The sequence below is a fragment of the Lissotriton vulgaris genome, chromosome 2_1, assembly GCF_964263255.1.
Source record: "Lissotriton vulgaris chromosome 2_1, aLisVul1.2, whole genome shotgun sequence".
Taxonomy (NCBI): Eukaryota; Metazoa; Chordata; class Amphibia; order Caudata; family Salamandridae; genus Lissotriton; species Lissotriton vulgaris.
In genome coordinates this window covers 736909668-736933318 of record NC_141687.1, presented here as the reverse complement: position 1 = coordinate 736933318, position 23651 = coordinate 736909668, and positions in this window count along the sequence as shown.

Sequence of the window (23651 nt, the reverse complement as noted above, 5' to 3'; positions counted from 1 at the left end):
TTCTTAGGTAGCAGGGATATGACTTTCAGAGGAGGAGAGGTAGGGCACTTGGGAATGTTTTGTGGGCAGAAATGCGCACAAAACAACAACTATCGTAGATAATAAATATTTCATTGCTAACTAGTATACCCAACATGGTGGATCCATTTACATATTGCAGCTTAATAGGGCGCACAATAGTGTCGTCATTACGTAACGTATACACGCTACGTCAGGCTATTTTAATGGAGAAATTGGCCAGGCGAAGTTTGTATTCTAAAATATCGTCGTGAGGTACGAGAGCCTGCAAGAATCGGCGTCAAGCTAGGAAGGTAAGAGAGCGATTAACCTTGAGCCTGTTGACTGTTTATTTAAATAATATTGCACAAGTCACTGGCTGCAATAGATAAGTTAGGCGCCAATATTCGTTAAGGAATTAAAGGATATAAACTTAAATTAGCTATTTTTGACGAAGCGCCTGCATAATATTGGAAAGGTAGTAAGTTAAGAGAACGGTTAACTTTGAGCCTGTTGACCGTTCACTTAAATATTATCGCACAAGTCACTGGCTGTAATATACAAGTTACACGCTACTATCTTTTAAGGAGTTAAGAAAATAAAACTTTAATTAGCGATTCTTGACGGCGCACCTGTTCAATATCGAGCATACATTCCCCCATTTTTGAAATGTTTATATGTTGTTATCTTTAAATACTAGGTCGTTGAATCTATAATCATTAGTCTATTGCCCCTATTTTTTGTAATGCAATTTTTTACCGATAGGAGAGCTATACACTATACTACATCCGAGGAGAAGTAGACGTAGAATTCTTTCCCTACATTTTGCAAATGGTGAATTCCTAAGTGATTGAGCATTGTAGTGGATGAATTAAAGTTGTTTCCATCTTTATCCCTATTTTGCAATTTGACAGCTTGTTTGGTCGACTAATAAGGTCACACGGTAGACAAAAAATACATAGTGTCATGCAATCCATTTTGATTGGCTTGTTCGACCTTAGTGTATAAGGTTTGATCAGTATAGAACAGACAGAGAGTTGAATCCAAGTCAAAAAAGTAAGAAAACTTGATGCATGTTAGATATAGTGCTGGACCACAGAAAGACCATGATTTCCAAAATAGGTGGCCGCAATTGAACGTAAAAGAAAAGATAGAAGTAAAATATAGGATAGACACATGGCTGTATCTATCAGCTCTATTTTCTTTCTCTTTTCACTAGGATATATCATTTTTCACTCCTACCTACTCTAAAGGCTTTGAGACATGGAGATTTAGAATATCATCCAGTGAACATAGATTGATTTCAGCTATCGAGGTTAGTATATTCTCCACCATGTGTTTTTAGATGTTTAGGAGAGATTTGTATGCAAATTATTGAATCTAATATAGTCCGATTTATTATAATTTCAGACATATATATCAATTAAATATCTGAATGTTACTACTTGATTCTTCAAGGTTCTGCCGATAATTTAAGAGGTGAGTATTTTGTTTGTCCCCTCAACAGTCTCCTTGTAGTATAGTTAGATTTCGAAAATTATAAGTTTCTATAGGTAATAGAGATTAATTTATTGTTACAGCAATATTATATATTCTTCAAATTCCATGAACCAATTCACTTGATTTTATGTTGAATCCCATGTTGGAACACAAGCAATCAAAGGACATAATAACGATAGATTGGGTAACTAACTAATAGGTATAATAATCAGGATTCCATATATAGAAACATTTGTTAATATACATTATTTTACCATTGCAGTGGCATGCCGATATTGATTGAGTGAAGTTCCTTGATCCAGTAGTTACATATATTGAAGTGAGGAAAGTGAACGAAATAGATCTGGTAAGGAGCCATTAAATGCAACCATGTGTATACAAATGTTAGCACAAAGATGTCAGGGCTCATCAGAAAATGAAATGGAGTATATCTACAGATAGAAACATACCTCTTTGCCCCATAAATTCCAGCATATTGGAGCAGAGGTATAAAGAGAAACCTAGGAAAATAAGATCCCACGCTAACATTAAATTACCAACAACCTAGAAAAGATGACTGAAAGCATGAGTTAGAAATAACATCTAGTCTAGAAGAATAGAATCTATGTTGAACTGATGATTAACATCTATGTCAGGTATATAAACCCAAAAGGGAAAAACTAAGAACTAATTTACATCTGTGTAGTATCAACTTTTGGACAAATATCAAATTAGGGGTGTTATAAGAGTGTGGATGTTATATGTTCACAAGTTTTGTATTAATAAAAACTGTTGCACTTTACAGCGGAACTGGAACCTTTGAACCTTGTTGACCATGTATATAGGGGAGGGTGATAGTCTCTAATGAGACATCTCAATGCTATTATTGTAGTTTGCAGTTGTACCATAGACCATTATACCATTTTGCACAATAAATTGAAGTAAAATATTTTTCCATTCTAGTAAACCACTGGTAGGAAAACCCTAAGGAAGGTTTTTGCCGAAACGCATTGGTGATAGTAAAGATCTGTAACCAGTGTCTTCTGAAAATCAGTGCATATGTGGTATCTGGCAATCAACAACTGCCATCAGTTTATTTGAAATTGACATATGTTTTGTGTCTGATTGAAAAACATTTAGATATATTGTACTAGATCAACGATGACTGTTTTTGCTTACTAGCTGAAGGCATTTATACCTCACAGGTATATCATACTTTGCAACAACTTGTGGTGTAAATGTATATAGAGAAGGATCTAGAATGTGTATTTTATGGAAAAAATCATTGATCATATGTATGTATGTTTTTTATAATATTTGAAGTAAATTATAAGAAGAAAATAAAAGAAGTTAAATAAAAAAGGAATATTTTTGTATCACAGCAGTATTGGTTGTATAATTTGATCTTGGTTCTAAGGTCTAACTGCTACACAGTTTATTATTGTGCACTACACCCAGTGCAAATTTGTTTTCCAAATAAGTTGTTTCCTTGTTAGGGTATTATCCTTTTTACAGGAGGCCCGTGTGTTTTCCCAGACTAAACGCCTAGGCTCCCACCTTCTATTCTGCTATTCCTCACCCTGGAACCCCCTCCACCCACACTGGACTCCCTGGACTGGCACTTTGAGGTTACTCTAGCGAGGCTGGAGGTGCTCCCCCTCCACCTTCCAACCCTGGCTCACCCACCTTGATATTGACTTTGGGACCTTCCTCCGACCATTGAGACCTATCTATCTGACCAATGCTCAGTGGAGTTATCTGCTGGCTTAAGAGGAGTTGGGCTGTGGATTTCCCCCACGACCATCACATACCCAGCTGGACGTTGGGAAGACTTTCCGTCGTCTCTCTGTCATTTTTTCTCCCTACCCCTTTCCTTTCCCCCACCCCCTCTATGCTCCCCTTTTCTTGTCTTCCTATACTCTTTAAAATGTTTTGCTTCTTAACCGAGACCTTGCTGTTTGGCCCTGGTCCGGTGGAGCTACCTGATAGCTAAAGAGGAGATGGGCTTTGGACTTCCCCCTTAGCCGTCACCTACCCAGCCGGACTCGGGGCAGACTTCCTTTAGTGTCCCTGTCCTATATTCCCCTTCCTCACCTTCCCTACCCCCTTACCCTTCTTTGCTTCTATGCTCTTGAAATATTTTTCTAGCAACTGATGTTACCTGATTCTAATGTACTGTTTAATTTTGTGGAACCTTATGTAAAGCGCTCTAATACCTTTGGGTCTAGCCAGCGCTATATCGAGCATTCTGTCTGATGCCCGGTGGAGCTGCTCTGTTCAGCTAATTGAGGAGATCGGCCTTGGTTTTTCCCCTGACCGTCACCTGCCCAGCCGGACCCTGGACAGTTTCTCCCTTTCTCCCTGTCTCATCCCCTTCCCCTGCATATTTCTGCTGTTCTGTCTTTTCCTTGTCTCCTTTCTTTCCATTTTTCTGACCGATGCCCATTGGAGTTTCCAAGAGAGCTATAGAGGAGACTGGCCTTGGATTATCTCCCTGGCTGTCACCTACCCACTCGGTCTTTGGGCTGACTTTCCCTTTATCTCTTTTCCGTCTTATACCTCATCCTCTCCCTTCTCACACCACCTCTCCCCTCTCCCTCTCTATTTGTCTCTCCGGACATTTGACACAGTTCTTCCTCCTCTCCCTGCTATGACTCCTTTCTCCCCTCCTTTCCTATCAATTTTCTCAACCGCGTTGTTTGTTTACTGTACCTTACTACTCTGTTGTAACTGATGTAATTTGTAACGCAATGTTCCTCTGCTATAGCGCTCTGATACCTACGGGTATAGCCAGCGCTTTATAATCCTTTTGATGTACCTTCTAATGCAACGTTCCCCTGGTTATGTGCTCTGATACCTCCGGGTCTAGATAGTGCTATATAACCTTCACAAATTCAAATAAACGAAAAACTGTTCTTTCCTGAACGCTGAGACCTGAACAACATGGCGAATGACCGGTGGAGCTGCTTGACAGCTAATGAGGAGTCTGGCCCTGGTTTTCCCCCTTGACCGTCCCCTGCCCAGCCGGACATAGGGCATTGTTCCTCCTTGTCTACCCGCTTTTACTCCTTCCTCCCCTCCCTCCTACGAATTATTGAAACATTGTTTATGTGTACTGTACCTTACTATGCTCTTGTATCTGATGTAACTTGTAATGCAACAATCCTAAATGTAAAGCTCTCTGATACCCTCTTGGGTCAAGTTCGCGTTATATAAAACTTTATAAATAAATAAAATAAATAAATGTTGGAGTAATGCTTCTGATTCTCCCATAAATTCAAACAGCAGCGTTATTTGTTCAAATAACTCAATGACTTTTTTTATAATCAAGTTATTAAATTCTGAAATGCAAAGCATGAAAATATTTTTGTTTTTTTAAACAAATAAGGTATTTGGTCCAAAGTATATATAAACAATCTAAATAATTAGAAAATTGCTATTGTATATAATAATTGATTTCTCACCCCAAAAATTATTTCTTCAGTTTTCTGCATAAATTAAATAGAAGTTGTGGTCCAGGTAATTCGTCTGAGCATTGTTTTGCATTAGGGACATTCAGGGGACCTTGTAACAGACATGCTTTACATAGGTTGGGGTGAGCTAAGGTTAAATTACAACCGCAAAACTGAAGAAATGTGGGAAAGTAATTCTTTTTAAACAATTCTTTATTAACATTTTAATGTGTAAATCCTTTACAACAAGTCTTCGCAGCATTAACGGCACAGCCAGCTGCTGAGTTATAGAGGCATATAAACAATGCTATCAAACAAACTGTTATACCCAGTGGTTATGGGCTGGCTAAGACACATCGAAGCTAGTCAGAATTCACTGTTCCAAATTGGATGAGTACGATACACTTGTCCGATAACCTGTGCTCACCCTCTGGTAGCTTGGCATTTAGCAGTCAGGCTTGTCCTCAGGCTAGAGTGTAAAGTATTGGCATAGAACCCCCCCCTCACAACACACTGCATTCGCCACAAATATACCACACCACATGTATAAAAACACTGAAATCAAAACGAGATACACATTGTTTACAGTTATAACCACTTGTCAAACTTCTCTATTGAAATCAAAACAAAACACTCATTGTATATACACTTTAAAATGATGTGCAGTTGTTGATCTTTCCCATTGCAGAAAGGTCAAACAGTCACCAGCCTCTGCCTCTCAGTCCTTCAACTCCACCAGCGAACTATATACATTGCCGTTACTGGAACCCTGTTCACTAGACAGTCAGAACTACCTAACAAAGAAAGAACCAGTTACTTAGTTTCATCCATCCGTCTTAGACCTCAAGGAGTGTGACGGCACCTGCGCGAGTGTGGGCTTGCTATCCCCATAGGAAAAAAAATGTGGCACGCTTCCCCATCTGGAGAAATGTTTACGGCTCAAGCAGAAGTGTGACCTGCCGTAGACCCTCTACAGTCAGCTGCAGATGCCCACAAGGCACATGGAATCCTTTGGGTGTCATCATGGTGTTTTCCGCAACAAAGCACCCTGTGGCATAATACCCAGGGAGAGACAGCCAGCGATCTCTGACAGAGGCTGCAATGTCAGGCACTGTCATTCTCCCGATCTGGAGGCCAAAGACAGTCTCAGGTCCCAGGTCAGGTTCCCCTACCACCACTTGGACACACACACTGTGGAGCACAAGAGAGCACAGGTCCCCTGGTTGCAACCATAAGTCCCTCAGACTCTGTAAGGTTCCCCTGCACTGCTTGAAATCCTCATGTCCTCGCACCTCAGATGGCGGCAGATCTTGGTACATAGATTCCTCTTGCACAGCAATATGATGGTGTATGTCAGGACAGTCCTTGTCCCATCACAATCACTTCTACCTGTCTCCGCCGCACCCAGTGCTATCCTTGCAATCTCATGTTGAAGGTGAGATCCTTTGTGTCCCTGGGATCTCGTGGACAGTAGGCCAGCTCACTGGCCCTTGGAGAGTATATCGAGACATAGGCCACGAAAGTCGGCACTTAGATGCAGGTCAGCAACGTCCAGGCAAAATCCACCAAGTGATAGTCCCCTTCCTGGAGCACAACAAGCTTCAAGCCACCACAAGTCTGTGGATAGTCCAGTTACAGTCCCTCCTGCCCTAATGACTCCTCATTTCAATGTCCCTGTATCAAACCAGTGTAGTATTGTTCCAAATCCAAAGGTGTCTCTACTTTCGGAGACAGAAGCCCCAGTAGTTATATCCACCATGGGCTTTGTAGATACAATCAGTTCAAAAGGCTACCTTAGAAATGCACAGGCCCTCTCTAAATTGTGTCCTCTCTGCCATCCTACCCAGGGGGTTTGATCATAATCTCTTGTGGGCCAAGACCCTGCCTCACGTAACCATCCCAGAAAGGCCCTACAGAGTCAAAGGTTCGTAGTTTCCCATGAACCCCTCCATTTATGCCCCCCTAACACCCTGTTGTAAATTAGGAGACAGGCCACAGGCACACAGAGCCACAAGCATAGAAATGACCTCTTTCCCAAAGTGACATTTCCATCACAGTAATGTTAATCCACCTCCCACTACCGGAGAAGAATTGTCATTACAAACTCATAGATTCCAAACACTATACTATTACTATTCTTCCTGTAGGAAGTGACGCTCAACAGCCTTTCCCCAAACCCCTCATGCTAATCCAGTGCGAGAAGCTGGCCCCATGGTACTAAACACACCATCAGGTGTAATTCACAAATCCTACAGGTAACGCATACGCACACCTGCCCAACCTCTCCCCAACACCGCACCCTGTCACCAGGGAGAACTCTGACATGGAAAGAGACATGCAGAACCTTGGCACATAGCTTTTTAAATGCTAATCCAAGTAACGGTAACCTGTGCACATAGGCCCAACCAGGGCAAACCTTTTGGACAATCAATGAGCTACTTCAGTGGATGGCACAACCAGTGTGGCAGGCCCACGGAGGCACATTAGATATACATGTCCCTGGTATAGGGTTCACCCAAAGGCATAGAGCGTACAGATAACTCGAATCAGCCAATCATATATACACCGATCCACAGTTTGTATATGATGAGCACAGCACTTTGACACTGCACAACAGTCCAAAGGCTAGCAAAACAAAGTCAAAACATGAGGTTGGTAGCCAAAAAGATTAGGGGAGATCATGCCAACAAAGGCCAGATCTAAAACAAACTTACATGTCTGTATTTCTATGCCCTCTCAGCATAGCGTCCATGTTCTTATGAACTTCAGAAGGACCCTCTGTGGGAGAGCTCAGGGGGGAGAAGACAAATAGGATAATGCTATCTGTATGGTTGCCGCACCTTAGAAGTACCGCAATGAGTAAGTACAAGGTAATCTGCGAAGAAATTTCCACCTCAAGGCTATACCCAGTGCATTTAGACCAATGCAGATGAATATATACACACTGCAGCATCAAGGAGCAGAAAGGGAGCACCAAAGTAGCACCTTCTGAACTGAAAATGGGGGAGTGTGGGGTATTGTACCCCAAAGCTGTCAACCCCCTGGTCGCAGCAGGCGCCAGTTAGGGATGCATCATCCTGGACGAACTGGTGGCATAATAAAAGGTTTCCACTTCATGTTGAAGTGTGCTATCTGACCATTAAACCTACATATAGCCTGTTCACATCCGAACCCTGACCAGCTCAGACATCCACTTTGCAATGGTAGGAAGGGTTGATTCTGGCCAGTGGCGCAATATGTGCAATTTGGCAATGGCCAGAGTCGTTGCAAAGCACTTTTGAGAATGTTTGTTAGGGACTATATAGTCTTCCATATTGTGGAAAAGGGCAAGAAGGATCAGTGGTACAGCTGGTCCCCTTGGCCTACAGCCTTTGGGGAGGTCTTCCCCCAAACCTTTTGCCTTCTCCCCCCCTGTTTTCAGAAATATTTTTTTGTTAGCCTACGGGACTCTATGCACTTTACCACTGCTAAAAAGTCTTTAACATGTGCTCACTCCTTAAAACATGGTAAAATTGGCATATGCCCAATTGGCACATTAAATGTATTTATAAATCTCTATTAAAGTGGTACAACGTGTACCCAGGGCCTGTAAGTTAAATGCTACTAGTGGGCCTGCAGCACTAATTGCGCCACCCACTTACATAGCCCTTTCAAGCTTGTGTCAGGTCTGCCATTGAAGCTTCTATGTGCAGTTTTAAAGTGTCAAATCAACATGACAAAATTGACCTTTTGCCAGGCCTAAACCTCCCTTTTTAATAGATATAAGCCACCACTAAGGTAGGCCCCAAACAGTATATAGGGCAGGCTACATTGTATTTACAAAGTTGGACATGTGCTTTTAAGTTTTACGTGGCCTGGTAGTTAAACAAACTCCAAAATTAGTGTTTCCCTATTGTGAGGCCTACCTTTTCCATAGGAAAACATTGGGTTACCTTATTACATTTAACAAGTGATACATTTTGATTGGGAACAGGTACAAATGTCATGTTTGGTCAAAATAATTGTATTTTAAACCCCTCTTTGATGGTAAAGTCAAACTTAATTCTGAATGTGCTACTTTTAGACAGTTGGCATTTTTTTTTGTTCTAACCTTTTGGCCTGTAGCCTGTGTCCTGGGTCACATGACTGCGATTAGCATGGCAGTTGGTCTTTGTGTATTCCTCCCAGACAGTGAGACGAAGGTTGATTAATCTCTGGAGGATGGGCCATCCTGTCAGGAAGAGTCAGGTGGAGCTGTTTCCTGCACCACTTACATTTCACAGGGGCTGCCTTAGCACACTCAAAAAAATCTTCACACCAGCATTTTGTCACCCTAGACCTCTTGGGGCCTGGGCAGTAGAAGGGAAAGTTTCCAAAAACCAAATGTAGAATGGCCTTGAAGTTTCTCCCACTTTAAAGGCTGGCATGAAGTATAAATATTGGACCCTCAGGCAAACTCTTCAGTTCACTTCCGTACCTTCAGAGCACTCCAGAAGGACAGCCTTGTACTTCAGAGGATTGCCCTGCTATTTGAGGCCTGCATTGTGCTTCAGAGGACAGCCCTGCTGCTTACAGAAGACTACCCTGCTGCTTGAAACCTGCCTTGTTGCTTGATCCCAAGACTCGCAAAGTGACTCCAAGGGCTACTTGGTTGGCTTGCTGCTCTAAGCTACAGGGACATAAAAGCACCAACAACTTTGATCCCGCATCTGAACCCTGCCTGTGGTGAGTTCTGCCCTTGAAGTGGTGCTAAACCAGTCCTTAACACTAGGAAGTAGCTCTAAAGGTGCCCAAAACAACCAAAAAACCCAAACTTGGGATTTAAAATAAATTTAGACAAAAAGTGGCCAGAGAACCGACAGGTGACTGGGACCTACCTGCTTGCCCAACCACCTCTGGTGCATCGCTGTTCGGCCTGACTTTGTGGTGTCTCCCTCTATGTTCTTCTCCACTGTAGCAAATCCTGTTCAGCCCTTCCTCTACAGAGGGGTATCCAGCCTTATGGGGAGCTAGTTTGCCACAGCCTGCAACCTCACTCCACTGGAGATTATGGTGTTATGCAGTGAAAGGCAGACCCGTGAAGTTACTGAGGAGCCAAGTACTAATTGTGGAGGATCTTAAAATATGGGAATTTTAGTTTTGCCTCTCAGAGTAAGGAATTATGTTCAGGAATCATGTTCAGGAGGTCTATTGAGGCCTCCAGTGTGTACTCCCATTTTAACCTGGGATGTCAGGGCATCCTGACAAGCTCCCATTAGAAGGGTGGTGAATTGTTTATCAATCAGTAGGTTATAAAGGTCTGGGATTATCTTTTAGAGGCACCCCAAGTCTCTAGGTAATGGCAAACTGGAGAACGTAGTAGCTCCTGGACAAGTTCAGATAACTGCCCCTGTATGTAATGCTCAATTAGTGGTATGATCATCCTTGCGAGTGGGGTTGGCTGAACTACCATTGAAAGTCATAGAACGATTTAAGTATGTTGGCTGCAAAAATCCCCAAATGTGCCAGTTGTGATAGGTCATGGGCCATGTAGTATGAGGCCATGTGGGGCAGTCTCAGTCCCTCAGATTCCGCGTGGGCATATGGAGTGCCAATTTTTAGTTGGGCACAGCTAGTCCACCCAGCCCCCATTTGAAGGAGTTTATGACTGAGACCATTTTTACCAGTAGTACTTTGGGGAATAGGATCAGATGCATTCCAAAGACAAAGTTAAATCTTGGCACAATAACATTTTGAAAGCTGGATTTGGCCCCATGGGGATAACTGGAGGGTGGTCACCAGTCAATGGCATTTCATGTTGTGGTTAAAAGGGGTAGGAGATTGTCCTCTATTATGTTGGAGAGACTTCTGTAAAGGAGGATCCTATGGTACGTCATCCCCTAAGGCATCCAGTTATTATGGAACAATACATGCTCTGGTGATGACTCGTGACAGAGACACTGCTCTGCATTTACCCCGGTTCACCTTGTACGCGGAGAACCGAGAACATTTGTCTAGTAGGTCAATGAAGGCAGTGAGAAAAGTCTTTACCATAGTTGCTTTGACCAACACCTCCCTAATATGAGGTGAAAGTCTGAGTGCTGTAGCCAGCAGTTCCAGGGTGAGAAGGAACAAGAGTCGGGAAACAGGACAACTGTGTCTCATGTCCCGTTTTATGGGAAAGCTTCACAAGAGGAAGCCACCACAGTTGAGTTACAACTTGTTACAACCAGTCTGATACAACCATCGGACATTAGAGATAAAATGTTAGCCCAGTCCAAATCTGTCTATGACCTTGAACAGGTCTGACAATTCAACCTGGTCAAAGGCCTTTTCTGCATTTATGGAAACAGTCAATGTTTCTCGATCTGAGTTCCTGGAGATTCTTAAAAGGGGGGACCAGGGTTCTCTTGAGATTCGTAGAATAACAACAGGGGACAAAGCAGACTGGAGATGCACGTATTATGAATGGAATAACTTCACCCAGTCTATTCACTAATATTTTGGCCAATATCTTAATGTCCACATTTATTAGAGATATAGAACGATAGCTCCTTCAGTCCAGTGGGTCTTTATCCGCTTTTGGCAGTACAGTGATAATTGATCTATAAGAGAGAGTTTCAAGGGATTGTTGCTGATATGACAAGGAAGTGGGGGAGAGAGTTTTTAATCTTCCTGGCTTAACGCCTCTCTCCTCCACTTCTGAAGCGCAAGGCTGCCCCATATTTACAAGAATGTGGTGCAGCTGTGCATTTCCCCCGCCATGGCGCTAAGTTTAGCAACTTAGCGCCAACGCAGGCACCCTTCCACTAGAGTGCAAGGGCGTCTGCGTGCAGGGGAGGATTGTTTATGTGTAGGAAGGTGTCCCTTCCTGCACATAAACAATCTTAGAAATGCCATTCTGTCACTTTCATGCGTGACAAAATTGCATTTTTTTTTAAAGTTGGTTTTTATGCAGGAAGGGACACCTTCCTGAACATAAACAACAATAGCATTTTGCTTTTTCTATGTGTGTTGCACAAGGCAGCATGCATGGAAAAAACAAAAACGCAGAAAAATAATGCATTTCTCCTTGTTTTGACATCTTAAGACCAGTTTTTACCTGGTCTTAATTTTGGTGCTGCCTGCTATGTACGCCACCATTGTACATAGGGGCAGCATCAAAATGAATGGGTGTTGCGGTGGAACGCCACCCCCAACACCCACTGCCCACTCCTTTCACACTAACCATAGCGTGAAAGGGGGCCGCATGTACAAGACAGTGTTAACCCACTTTAAGTGGCTTAACGCTGCCTTGTACATAAGGTGCAGCCCCTATCACCACCACGTCACTATGAGGTTCCGTGACAATTGTAAGTGGTGTTTTCGACTCATACGAATATGGTCGAGTCTGGTATCTATGAACCGCAAATGACGAGTTTAGTAAGTGTGCGCAGTTTCGCTGTGCTAACTTAAACCGTTCGTTTGCTATGTGGGTTTTTCATCCGTACCCACGGGTTCCATCTTAGATACGGCATCCATTTTGTCTCTTGCCCTCAAGTAGCCAGCGAACGGACGATGTCCGCTTCGCGACCCTGGGACTCCCAAGATATTTGTGGAAGACACATGTTCTTTGTAAGTGTCTTTATGACGAGGGGGATGCTACTGTAAGGCAGATGGCGCCGCTCGAGGCTCATCTTGCCGCACGGACTTATTGTCTCAGCCGTGCATCTCATTAGGCACGTCCCTTTGATGCCTGTATCTCGTGTTTCTCGATACCTCCCCTTTTACACCCTTTCCGATCTCCCCACTGTCTCCGTCTTCCTCTGCACCTGTCTTTGTTCCTATTTTCGATCTGTTTTACTGCTGATTGGAATTCGCTAATGTTGGGAAGATGGGTTTTTTCAGTTGGGAACCGCCAAATGTTTCCGCACTTATGTTCCGGACCTGATGTGTTTCAAAGTGACCAAAGCGACCCCTCTGGGGGATAATGATGGGAACCGGGTTGTAAACTTTTGTGTTCAATGTAACTCTATGGGTAAAAACTGTATAAAAGGAGCGATCCACAGAACCAATTTGAAGCAGTCTCCCCAAGTTGCACGTGGTGTACTTGTCGTGACCTCTGTGTTCCCTGCAGCAAATAAACCTTGAATCTTTGAAGTCGAAGGAAGTGTCCCGTGTCTCTGTCATTTGTACGCCGGAGCAGGTTACCCACGAAGGTTTCAGGTGTTGTGCCCTGGCACCGCTGGGTCTTAAAGAACCCAGTCCTTCAGTTGGCGCCCAACGTGGGGCTGCATCAGTGGTACCGGTCCAAGCCCGACGATCGTGAGGAACTTCGTGTGAAATCTCCAAGGGAAGGTGCACTCCGCTTCATCGATCCTGTTGTCGAAATAAGTGGCCCGAAGACTTTTCCCGCGAAGATTCCCGCCTCCGGATGGCTGCGACGGACTGCTGCCCTGACTGTAGACCTGTTTTGGCGCCTGGCGTAGACCTTGGTATAGCGAGACGATTGACGGGCCTTCCTGGTGACGCCATCGATTTTTGAGTTAAGTATTTGTGGGTCGCTCCCATAGTTCTTGGTTGTTGACACTTTAGCGAGTGTTTTTGTTGTTAAACGCTGTGTGAGTGTTTTTGTCGGTGACACTTTGCTAGCGTACTTTGTTGTGTTGTTTGACGACTGCAGCCGCCAAAAACCGAGGGTTTTGTTCTTTGCTGGGACTTGGTAAATCCCGTAACCCTTGAAGTTTGTGAAACCCGGCTAGTGTGCAGAATGCCTGGTCGCAGTACTTTGTTTCGTTGTTTCAGACCTTGTGGTATGGATTCCCGACTGGAGGACTCGTGTCCGATACCTCCGGTTGGAACTCCCACTTATGAGCTCTATAGTAAGCATGGGCTAGGCCCAATTACCTTTAACGATTATTGGATTAAATACACAAAAAAGGACGGCGACCTTCGTTGGCCACCTCATGGTAGCTTCGAGGCCCCGATCCTAGATAACTTAGAGATTAAATTGTTCGAAAGAAAGTCAAGGCCGGCCATGTTTGACGCCTTTCGGTTGTGGCGTAAAGAAGCCCGACAGAAAGAAATCAGACAGACTAAACGTAATCAGCGAGATAATGTTGCTACCATAGTGAAGAAAGCAGAGCAATTTCAGCGTGATAAGGAGGTTAAGGATAAGGAAGTGTTTGACCGATTACAGCGTATGACTGTAGATAAATGTTATCCTGCTTTGCCTACGGAGTCGGAAAAAAAGGAAGAGCCAGTTGAGGATCCCTTAATGTCTTATCTTATGAAGTCACCACCTCCGTACGTACAGGGTACCGCAGTTCCTGTGGTCCCTGCCGTACCTATTCTTCCACCTAATCCGCCTGTGCCTGTTCCTCAACCTGCACCCGTTCTTCCGACTGTTCCTGCTCCTTTGTCTGTTTCTATTCCTACTGCTCCTCCGCTTCCACATACTCCTGTTCCCGCTACTGCTCCTGCTACTGCTCCTGTTTTGTTAACTCCTGCTGTTGCTACTGTTTCTACTCCTTCTCTTGTTAGTCCTGTGTCTTATTCTTCTCCTTCTACTCGTAGTCGCAATTCTCCTCTTGCGGCTAGTTTCTTTCATTCGCTCGGACCTGTTCATGGGTCCGCTGGTTCCGATGGTCCCCAGCGACGTAGTCAGCTTCCTGGTAATAGAGAACGTGCTTCGTTATACAATATGGCGATGGGTTGGATGGTAAATCCTCAGAGAAGTCCACCCCGTGTTGTCCTCGAAACATTTTGTCAATTCAATGTACCAACCCAGAGATATGTGTTTAATGAAATGTGTAAGTTCCTTCACGATCAGATAGCGGCTGATGCGCCTGACGAGGTGCTCACCGCTCTGTCTGATCTTCAGCTTCAGTTCGCAAATGGACTGATAGTGGATACTAACGTTCGACGTGCTGTCGAGCGGTTGCTATCTTTTCGTCCCGCTCCTATACCTCAAGCTTTGTTTGTTGAGGATGTCGAAGGACTGCCAGATGAGTCTGGTCAATTCCCTATGCGTGAAGTCCCACCGGTTTGGAAACCGGCAAATCCTAATGCTCAACCTCCGGTACTGGCGCACTTCCAGAGAGTATGGATACATCTCCCATGGAAACGCTCGGAAGTGTTACAGGTGAAGCAATCTTTGCCTGACCCACGCAAGAATCCTACAGGGTATTACAAAGAACTATCGCAGCTCGTAGATGCTACGGTAATGAATCTTGCCGATATCGATATGTTGTTCGGCAATGTCGTACCGCAACCGGTATGGGCTAAGATTCGCCAGGAAAATCATCCGGCTGAATTAGGTGGTGCTTGGGCTGCCATTGTAGCGGCAGATGCCGGACAAGTGGCTGCTACTAAACCCGATCAGTTGATTCTTGACCTTCCTCAAAGAATTATTACGCTAATGAAAACTCTTATGCCAGCTATGAAGGTAAATTGGGACAAATTGTCAGCCTGTAAGCAGAAGAAAGATGAGAGTGTTTCCGACTTCTTTACGAGGTTCGAGGAGGCATTCATTGACCATAGTGGACAGGATATGGGTACTGAGGGCGGTCAAAGGTTGTTCGTGGATAAATTTGTTTCAAACTTACTGCCCGATTTGAGTAATAAATTGAGGAATTCGGAAAGTGCATGGGCCGTTTCTACTTCGGCTCAGATATTGGCTACGGCACAATACTATGAGAATAGAGAGAAAGAAGAGAGCGACCGTGCTGACAAAAAGACGAAGGAACTGAAAACTAAAGTGTTGCTTCAGCAAGCGTATCCTCCACGTTCGAATCAGAATAATTCCCAACAGAATAGATCGCAGCCGCAATCGAACAGATCCCAAACTCGTAATGACTCCTCCTCCCAAAGATCTTCGTTAGGGTACAATCAATGTGCTTATTGTAGACAGGAGGGCCACATTAAATTCAATTGTCCTGTTCTAAATGAACGTAATAGTGGGAATTCATCTAGAGGAGGTCGTGGTGGTTCGCAGCAAACATCACGTGGTAGGGGTCGTGGTGCTCAGAATGATCGCTCAGACAACTCGTCTAATTCTAATAATTGTTTCGATCAACGCGGATCATCGCAAGGACGATCTGCGCAGTACAATGTAGACGATTATTACGTCGATCAGGGAACTGACGACTGTAACTACTAGGACAGCCGAAGACAAGGAGAGGGAGTGGTATCAGTTCCGGTTGATCAGAGAGGGCCTTACGTCGCAGTTGCTACATCGGGCGTCGTTGAGCCTTTTCTGTTGGACACTGGTGCAGCGAAAAGTTCTATCATGCATTCGAAACTCCCTGGCGCACCTTTGTCTGGCTTAACAAATGTTTCCGTTGGATTCTCTGGCGCCCCTGTTAGCAATCCAGTTTCGCGCCCTTTGCCCCTTCAAATTGGGCCACGTGAGCTAGAAGCTCCGTTGATTCTAACCACGGGTTGTGGCGAAAATCTTTTGGGCCTGGATTTGCTTAAACGTTTGTATGCAACGTTGTATTGTTCTCCTGCGGGTGTAAAGCTTACGTTAGGAGAGAGGGTTGTCTCTCCTATGTATTTGTCCCTCGATAAGCTCCCACCGGAATTGAGTTCTCTTCCTGCGTCTTTGTGGGCAACAGGTCCAAATGACGTGGGCCTACTTGATATCTCCCCTTATGTTGTACAGCTGAAATCTAATGTGCGATTGCCACGTATTCCCCAATATCGTATCTCCCTTGATGGTGAACGAGCACTGTTAGCGATCATCTACGATTTGATCGAGAAAGATGTTATTGAAGAGACTCGGGGAAACGTGTGCAACAGCCCTGTGCTGCCCATTCTTAAACGTACTGATCCTTCAAAACCACCTGTTTATCGCTTTGTTATCGATTTACGGGAGGTAAATAAGATTGTGGTTCCTCAATTTCCCGTTGTGCCTGACATCACGGCGCTACTGACTCTGATTCCAGCTTCTGCATCATGGTTTTCGGTGATTGACTTGAAAAATGCGTTTTTCAGCATCCCGATTGCCGAGGAGAGCAGGGACCTTTTCGGTTTCTCTCTTGGTGGACGCAGCTTCCGGTTCAAACGCGCTCCTTAGGGCTACTGTGAAAGTCAATCTATTTACAGCCAAGCCTTGAAGGGTCAACTGGATGCGTTTAGGTTGCCGGTCGGTGCAGCCTTGATCCAATATGTCGACGACTTATTGGTGGCTGCTGACACTCAGGACATTTGCAAAATTGCTACGGTGTCGTTGCTGCAACATCTCTGTGAGTTAAATCACAAGGTGTCACCTTCTAAACTCCAATATTGTTGTCAAGAAGTAACCTATCTAGGTCACTTATTGTCAAAGGAGGGAAGGAGATTGACCCCAGAGAGAATTGCAGCAATTGCGCGAATGGCTGTGCCAAAAACCCAAAGAGATGTGCGTGCCTTTCTAGGTATCACGTCGTACTGCAGGCAATGGATTCCAAATTTTTCATTGCTAGCGAAACCATTGGTGGCTCTTACGTGCAAGGATGTTTCGACTCCTTTACCATGGACGGAAGAATGTCAGAAAAGTTTTTCTGAATTGCGTGATTCATTGTGTTCGGCTCCTGTGTTGGGTACCCCTGACTACAGTAAGCCGTTTACATTATATGTTCACGAAAGGGAAGGTTGTGCTTTGAGTGTCTTAACGCAACCTTTTGGTGGTAAGCAACGTCCATGTGCATATTTTTCCTCGACCTTGGACCCAGTAGCTAGAGCATTGCCGAGTTGTTTACGAGCAACAGCGGCAGCTGCGGTCTCCATCCGACAATCAGCAGGATTGGTCATGGATAATATGCTTACGGTGATGGTTCCGCATGCAGTCGATACTCTTTTGAACCGAACGAAAACTCAGCACTTGACGAGTGCGAGGTTGTCTGGGTACGAATTGACGCTCTTGGCAAGCCACATTCAGATAAAACGTTGTAACGTTCTGAACCCGGCAACTTTGTTACCACTTAGCACAGAGTCAGATGAAGTAGCAGAACATGACTGCTACTTGAGGACTGAAGAGGAAACAAAAGGTCGAGTGGACCTTAAAAACACCCCATTGGAAGATCCGGATGGTACTTTGTATGTGGATGGGTCATGTTTTAAGTTGCCGAATGGCGATGTGACTACTGCTTATGCTGTTGTAACATTGAATACTGTTGTTGAGACTGCAAGGTTGAATCAAAATTCTGCTCAAGCTGCAGAACTGATTGCTCTTACTAGAGCGTGTGTGTTAGCGAAAGGGAAACGTGTGAATGTGTTTACCGACAGCCAATACGCGTTTGGCGTCGCTCACAGTTTTGGACGATTGTGGAGAGAGAGAGGTTTTTTGACGTCGCATGGTACGAAGATACAGCATGGCCAGCTTGTGAATGATCTTTTGGATGCATTGACTTTGCCTACGCAAGTTGCGATTGTTAAGTGTAGTGCGCATCGTAAGGTGACGGATGATGTTGGTCGTGGTAACGCGTTTGCGGATGAGACTGCTAAGGAGACTGCCCGGAACCTTAGCACTCGAATGTATGTGACGAGTTCGGTTAGATGGCCTACAGAATTGAGTATGTGTGAAGACACTATCGAGAGTGTGAAAGTAATTCAGAATGAGGCCACCGAGACTGAAAAGATGAAGTGGAAAGAAAGTACGGGAAAGTTGGATGCGAATGGTTGTTGGATTGATTTGTCCGATCAGAAAAGATGGATGTTGCCTGATGCGTATGTGCTGGCCGTTGTGACAATGGCGCATGGGTTAGCACATATTAGCGCGAAAGGTATTTGCAAATTATTGTCTCCTGTGTGGAAGAATGATGGTATTACGAAATGTGCTGAACGTCTGGTGAAGAATTGTATGGTGTGTATAATGTACAATCCTGGGAAAGGAACCCCAACTCCTCCTGGCAGTTTTGCTCCCCCTTCGTATCCCTTTGAGGTGATTCAATTGGACTTCATCCATATGGAGCGATGCAATAACCTGAAATACGTTTTAGTTGTGGTTTGCGCATTCTCCCGATGGATTGAGGCCTATCCTCTCAAAGACAATACTGCTTTGTCCACTGCGAAAATCCTACTGAAGGAATATTTTCCTCGGTATGGAATGCCTAGAGTCGTGTGGTCAGATAACGGAAGTGAGTTTGTTGGAAGTGTGATGAAGAGTGTGTGCAAGGGCCTTGGAATTAACCAGAAATTCCACAGCGCCAATCATCCCCAGTCAGCTGGATTGGTTGAAGGGTACAATGGCACCCTTAAACTAAAGTTAGCAAAGATTCAGGCTACGACTGGTCTTTCGTGGCCTGACGCTTTACCTTTAGCATTACTGTCAACTAGGGCGACTGTACACTCCCGAGTAGGGCTTAGTCCCTATGAGATAGTGTTCGGCCGTCCTGCGAATGTGTGGGGGGTTCCTAGGCCAGGAATGTTTTCTGATCTTGAGTACCCAATGTTGATCGATTATCTACATGACTTGACTGCTAAACTGAGGTTAATTCACCAACAGGTTTACGACGCATTGCCGACGCAGACGGAGGGTCCAGGCCACCAGCTCCAGCCCGGAGACTGGGTGGTGACGAGAAACTTTTCACGCAAAAATAACCTGGACCCGAGGTTCACCGGACCCTACCAAGTGCTCCTGGCCACGAGGACTGCTGTTCGTCTTGAGGGACGTAAGAATTGGGTGCATGCCACGCACACCAAAAGAGTCCCCATCCCTTTGCCAGCAGACCCGTGGGTAAGGAGAGGCATTGCGTCATCTGAAACAGAAACATTGCCGGCGTTTGTGCCTTTTAGCGACGCACAGCTTGTTGAAGAATCCTCAGCGCAGCAGAAAGACACCGTTGAACAATTAGCATCGCAAGACTCAAGACCAGAACACTCAACTGATCAGCAGGACGCTGTCTCTTCAACGGATCCTTTGTTTGACGAGCAGACACGTCCTGGGAAAACCCGATATTTTTTGCGATCTCGCACTAAGGACAAATAAAAAGATCTTGCTTTTCTGTATTGACAAGTGCATTATCCCGTTTTCCGTGATCAGTTTTGAACTTTCGTATTACTGTGATTATTTTGTATATATATATATATATTGAGCTTCATTCCTTATACTTTTGCTTTTACAGCTGAGAGACTTTGTTTTTGCATACATACATATTGTGCATTGAAGGCCGTAGGGCCGCGCGCGTACTTCCTTCTGGATAGTAGGTCTTGACGCTAGGTTAAAGGCCGTCGGTTCCTGGGAACTCCTAGGGATTGACTATTGCTGCACAGAACGAAGTGCGTCAAGAAACGTTGCGGACGGTCGTAGGGAATAGCATTCTCGAAGCTGAATGATTTGGAGGGAGCTCAAGTCCACAGATTCAAGCTGCAGCAACTCAGTCGTACCAAATGTTTTATGTTCCAACTGTTTGTATTGTTTTTGACTGCTTCTGCATTATTGGCGGGTGGGGTGTATTACATGATGTCTCACTTCTTACCTGCTACACCTACTCCTACTCCTGACCCTAATCTTACCTCTACTGTCTCTCCTCATTCCTTTCACATGTTACCGGAGCACGAGCAGGCTAGACGTGTAGAATTCCGCAACAATTCCTTTATTCAGCTCCTTCATCAACATCAGTTAGTGGTTAACACTACTAATTGTTGGGTGTGTGGGTTGATGCCACACACTACGGATAAGGGAATCCCATATCTGGTGTTACCGTATAGTTCCCAAGGGTCAGCTCGAGCATTTCAAACAATGTTTCGAAGCGCACTGGGTTTCCACCCCATTCGAGAACCACGTTCCCCCTACTCTGGTCCTACTTCGTATCAAAAACCTTTGTCGATAGCAATAGAGGATTTAGATAGTGATATCTATGATCCCTCGCTTATCCCTGAAGAAGAGATACAAGCCTATAGGGTCCTAAGTAGAGGCGAATATAGTGCGTTCACTAGCGAAAAGCAGCTTAAAAGCTCGCCTCCGATATGGGTCGTACCCCACACTGGTAATTTCTGTCTCATGGGTCGTGGTCGAAGATCGCAAGCCCGACTTGGAGCAAGTGCTTGCACTGAAAATTACATACTGCCGATGGTCTCGTCCCCTGTGTTTCTGGCTGCCAAGGGTACATACTTTATCTGCTATGATCGTGCATACGCATGGTTGCCCGCTGACTTCATGGGCTCATGCTTCATTGCAAATCTGTTGCCTCCGACGTTCACTGTAGATGCCGATTATCATAAGACTAGAGTTGTGCGAGGCGTAATTAGCGAAGAGGATACTGCCGGTCAAGAGGCAGGAGACTTTTTCAAGGGTTTCCTCCCGTTTTGGGGACCTATGGTCAATAGTAGGAACCTGAGACAGTTGACTCGAGTGGTAGAATCGACAGCTAATATTACTGCCAGTGCCCTTGGTAATATCACCACAGAACTTCAGGCGGAGAGACTTATGACGTTACAAAACCGTATGGTTTTAGATGTCATCTTAGCAGATCGAGGTGGGGTATGTAAGGTGATCCATTCGAGCTGCTGCATTTTCATTCCAGATAATGCTCCTACTGTCTATCAAGCCATCTCGAGGTTGCATAAGATCTCCGAATCCATACACGTGGATGTAGGGGATTGGACGCTACTTGGATGGTTTTGGGGCCTGATGTCGACTTGGGGTTGGAAGATTCTGATGATCATCATTGAGTAATAAATTGAGGAATTCGGAAAGTGCATGGGCCGTTTCTACTTCGGCTCAGATATTGGCTACGGCACAATACTATGAGAATAGAGAGAAAGAAGAGAGCGACCGTGCTGACAAAAAGACGAAGGAACTGAAAACTAAAGTGTTGCTTCAGCAAGCGTATCCTCCACGTTCGAATCAGAATAATTCCCAACAGAATAGATCGCAGCCGCAATCGAACAGATCCCAAACTCGTAATGACTCCTCCTCCCAAAGATCTTCGTTAGGGTACAATCAATGTGCTTATTGTAGACAGGAGGGCCACATTAAATTCAATTGTCCTGTTCTAAATGAACGTAATAGTGGGAATTCATCTAGAGGAGGTCGTGGTGGTTCGCAGCAAACATCACGTGGTAGGGGTCGTGGTGCTCAGAATGATCGCTCAGACAACTCGTCTAATTCTAATAATTGTTTCGATCAACGCGGATCATCGCAAGGACGATCTGCGCAGTACAATGTAGACGATTATTACGTCGATCAGGGAACTGACGACTGTAACTACTAGGACAGCCGAAGACAAGGAGAGGGAGTGGTATCAGTTCCGGTTGATCAGAGAGGGCCTTACGTCGCAGTTGCTACATCGGGCGTCGTTGAGCCTTTTCTGTTGGACACTGGTGCAGCGAAAAGTTCTATCATGCATTCGAAACTCCCTGGCGCACCTTTGTCTGGCTTAACAAATGTTTCCGTTGGATTCTCTGGCGCCCCTGTTAGCAATCCAGTTTCGCGCCCTTTGCCCCTTCAAATTGGGCCACGTGAGCTAGAAGCTCCGTTGATTCTAACCACGGGTTGTGGCGAAAATCTTTTGGGCCTGGATTTGCTTAAACGTTTGTACGCAACGTTGTATTGTTCTCCTGCGGGTGTAAAGCTTACGTTAGGAGAGAGGGTTGTCTCTCCTATGTATTTGTCCCTCGATAAGCTCCCACCGGAATTGAGTTCTCTTCCTGCGTCTTTGTGGGCAACAGGTCCAAATGACGTGGGCCTACTTGATATCTCCCCTTATGTTGTACAGCTGAAATCTAATGTGCGATTGCCACGTATTCCCCAATATCGTATCTCCCTTGATGGTGAACGAGCACTGTTAGCGATCATCTACGATTTGATCGAGAAAGATGTTATTGAAGAGACTCGGGGAAACGTGTGCAACAGCCCTGTGCTGCCCATTCTTAAACGTACTGATCCTTCAAAACCACCTGTTTATCACTTTGTTATCGATTTACGGGAGGTAAATAAGATTGTGGTTCCTCAATTTCCCGTTGTGCCTGACATCACGGCGCTACTGACTCTGATTCCAGCTTCTGCATCATGGTTTTCGGTGATTGACTTGAAAAATGCGTTTTTCAGCATCCCGATTGCCGAGGAGAGCAGGGACCTTTTCGGTTTCTCTCTTGGTGGACGCAGCTTCCGGTTCAAACGCGCTCCTTAGGGCTACTGTGAAAGTCCATCTATTTACAGCCAAGCCTTGAAGGGTCAACTGGATGCGTTTAGGTTGCCGGTCGGTGCAGCCTTGATCCAATATGTCGACGACTTATTGGTGGCTGCTGACACTCAGGACATTTGCAAAATTGCTACGGTGTCGTTGCTGCAACATCTCTGTGAGTTAAATCACAAGGTGTCACCTTCTAAACTCCAATATTGTTGTCAAGAAGTAACCTATCTAGGTCACTTATTGTCAAAGGAGGGAAGGAGATTGACCCCAGAGAGAATTGCAGCAATTGCGCGAATGGCTGTGCCAAAAACCCAAAGAGATGTGCGTGCCTTTCTAGGTATCCGACGTTCACTGTAGATGCCGATTATCATAAGACTAGAGTTGTGCGAGGCGTAATTAGCGAAGAGGATACTGCCGGTCAAGAGGCAGGAGACTTTTTCAAGGGTTTCCTCCCGTTTTGGGGACCTATGGTCAATAGTAGGAACCTGAGACAGTTGACTCGAGTGGTAGAATCGACAGCTAATATTACTGCCAGTGCCCTTGGTAATATCACCACAGAACTTCAGGCGGAGAGACTTATGACGTTACAAAACCGTATGGTTTTAGATGTCATCTTAGCAGATCGAGGTGGGGTATGTAAGGTGATCCATTCGAGCTGCTGCATTTT